The sequence below is a fragment of the Suncus etruscus genome, chromosome 4, assembly GCF_024139225.1.
Source record: "Suncus etruscus isolate mSunEtr1 chromosome 4, mSunEtr1.pri.cur, whole genome shotgun sequence".
NCBI classification, from domain to species: Eukaryota; Metazoa; Chordata; class Mammalia; order Eulipotyphla; family Soricidae; genus Suncus; species Suncus etruscus.
In genome coordinates, this window is record NC_064851.1 from 151,727,698 (window position 1) to 151,730,804 (window position 3,107).

The 3,107-nt window shown below is 37.4% G+C and overlaps 1 non-coding gene across 1 annotated transcript; it reads right to left on the reverse strand.

The window, feature by feature from the left end:
- Window positions 1–1,486: 1,486 nt before the first annotated feature.
- LOC126008131 (U2 spliceosomal RNA) lies at window positions 1,487–1,677 on the reverse strand. Its single transcript, XR_007495518.1, has one exon. It is a non-coding gene; the product is annotated as a U2 spliceosomal RNA (small nuclear RNA).
- Window positions 1,678–3,107: the final 1,430 nt, after the last annotated feature.

Below are 3,107 nucleotides of genomic sequence, written 5' to 3' on the forward strand. Positions count from 1 at the left end.
TAGCGTGGGCAAGGTAAACGCCCTACCACTTGTGCCACCGCTCTGGCCCCTGACCTGTGTTTTTATTTATTTTCTGTGCCTTAAAGAGTTGTTATGGTTTGGAGCCATTATATGATTTAATAAAGTAATAAATGAATAGTAAATAATTAACACAACTTCATTCTATCTGATGAATTCTTAAAATTAATAATAAATGATGCATAAAGAGCATTTCAAAATAATTCTTTTAAGACATTCTACTGCAATGTAACTTAATAACTAAAAAATCCTGTTGTAGGGGCCGGAGAGATAGCATGGAGGTAAGGCTTTTGCCTTTCATGCAGGAGGTCATCAGTTCGAATCCCGGCGTCCCATATGGTCCCCTGTGCCTGCCAGGAGCAATTTCTGAGCCTGGAGCCAGGAATAACCCCTGAGCACTGCCGGGTGTGACCCAAAAAAAACCACAAAAAAAAAAAATCCTGTTGTAAATAAGGAAGAATTATAAAGATGAAAAATAATAAATCTTGGAGACATAGGTTTAATTTCTGAGTCTATCAGTACAAACTATGTTATACCAAAACATTCTGAGCCACAGTTTTCATCTGTAAAACAGGGATTTTTTCCACAATATTGTTGCTCTTTGAGAATTAAAAAGTTCTAAGCAGGTGTGAGCTGTAGCCATAATCATATGCAATCTTTTATGTGTGCTTGTCACATGCTCCTCCTGAAACCTAGGTTGATGACAACAAATTTTTATCATAGTTTTTGATAGAGAAGAAGAAACTCAAGCTCAGGAAAATCTACGATTGATTCAAGGCAGCATCCACAAAGGTGATGGACCAGAAAGATAATACAGGGGTTAATCTCTTGCCTTGTATCCAGGCAACCCTCATTTGATCCCCCTGTACTGCGTACATTTCCCGGAGTACCACCAGATTTGATCCTTGAGCACCAAGCCAAGAGAAAGCAGCATGTGTCCACCCCCTCACTTCTAGAAAAATAAGAAGAAGAAAAAAAAAAAAAGGATTTTATTGAGTCCATTCTGTCTGGCCTAATTTTCTTAATGGACTTTAATGAGTCCATCTGTCTGGCTTAATTTTCAATTTTGTATAAATGAGGCTAGTGAGCATATTGAAGGCCACCTGCTCAAAAGGAGGCATGGATGAAGACAGCTAACTCTCCACTTATCCAGAAGGCCTAACAACAGAGCAAGACTGGCATCTCTGTTTCTATGCGACACCAGGCCTATCACAGGGCCCAGCCTGTAGAAGTATCTTCAGGTTTTAAGTTTATGCATGTGAACTAACACTCACCCAGCTAAAATGATACTGTGACTTCTAGCCTCAGAGTAAAAAGATATTATGTCCTATTTGGGACATTTTTCTACTTTACCACAATAACTTAAACAGGAAGAAAATGACAAATCTTTATCCAGTGAAAAGTAAAAATTGATGGAAGATGTCTTTTTTTTTTTTTTGTCTTTTCTTGCAAGTTTATTTCCCCGAGGAGGGGGTGCACCGTTCCCGGAGGTACTGCAATACCGAGTCGATGCGCGGAGCGGACGGAGCAAGCTCCTCTTCCGACTCCCAGCTCCAAAAATCCATTTAATATTTTGTCCTCGGATAGAGGACGTATCAGATATTAAACTGATAAGAACAGATACTACACTTGATCTTAGCCAAAAGGCCGAGAAGCGATGGAAGATGTCTTGACTGATATTCTAGATCAAAATCTTATAAAAATATATATTTATGGAGTCAGAGAAATAATATAGTTGGTAGAGTGCTTTCCTTGCAAGCTGCCAACCTGGCTCAATTCTTGGCATTCCATGTGGTTCTCCAAGCACTTTCAGGAGCAAATTCTGAATTCAGAGCCAGGAATAACCCCTGAGCACTGATATGGCCCTAAAACCAATACATATATGTATACATATATTTGGAGATGAAGACACAGTATAGTGGATAAGGCACTTGTTTTGAACATGGCAGATATTTGCTTGGCTGGAGAGATAGATAGTATAGTGGGGAGAGTGCTTGCCTTGCACATAGCTGACCCAGGTTCAATCCCTGTCATGCTATATAATTTCCCAAGTCCACAACTGCTGGGTACAGCAAAAACAAAACAAAAATACAAAAAATAATAATACCCACACTGTCTCTATTTATCAATATAAAAATTAAAAGTGTGGTTCATTAGAAAGTTCATTGGGAGAGTGAAAAAGAAAAAGAGAAACAACATTAACATGTGAAAATTAAACAGCTCATAACTCAACAGGCAGACATTAAAACAAAAGGCATCTTCAGGGATGAAACATCACTGGTCAAGCAAGTGGAAGCAAAAAAAAAAACAAATGGGACTAGATTAAAGAAAGAAGTTTCTGCTTCTTATTATTTCAAAGTAAATAGTGACTAAAAACTGGGAATTGAAAAAAGATACAAAGACTACCCATGGAATGGGAGAAACTGTTCAACCAATACCAATTTAATAAGTGTTTTATATCTAAGATATATATGGCACTGGTAGAACTTAAGAAGAAAATAATACACAACCCCATCCAAAAAATGAGAAAAAAAATGCACAGACATTTCCTCATGGCTAAAAAACACATGAAAAATATGTTCCACATCATTAATTATCAGGCTGATATAAATCAAACAACAATGAGATAGCATCTCACACTACAGAGACTGGCACCCATTACGAAGAAGAAAAACCAATGTTGACGTGAATGTGGGGAGAAAAGGCCTCTTATTTACTGCTGATAGGAATGCTAACTGGTGTGAGCTGTTTGGAAAACAAAACAGATATTCCTCAAAAAAAACCCTAAAAATTGAGCTTCCATATAACCCAGTAAAGTCACTCCTAGGAATATAACTTAGGATTCACAAAAACACAATGCAGAAAAACCCTCATTTCTGTTCAGTGTAGCACTATTCATAATAGCCAGAACCTGGAAACAACCCAAATGCCTGAGAACAGATGAGTAGATAAAGAAACTGTGTTATATCTACACATCAGAATACTAGAAAGTTGTTACAAAAAATGAAAAAAAAAAGGTCATGATATTTGCTTATAAATGAATGGATGTGGAGAATATTTTACTGAACAAAATGAGTCAGAGGGAGAGG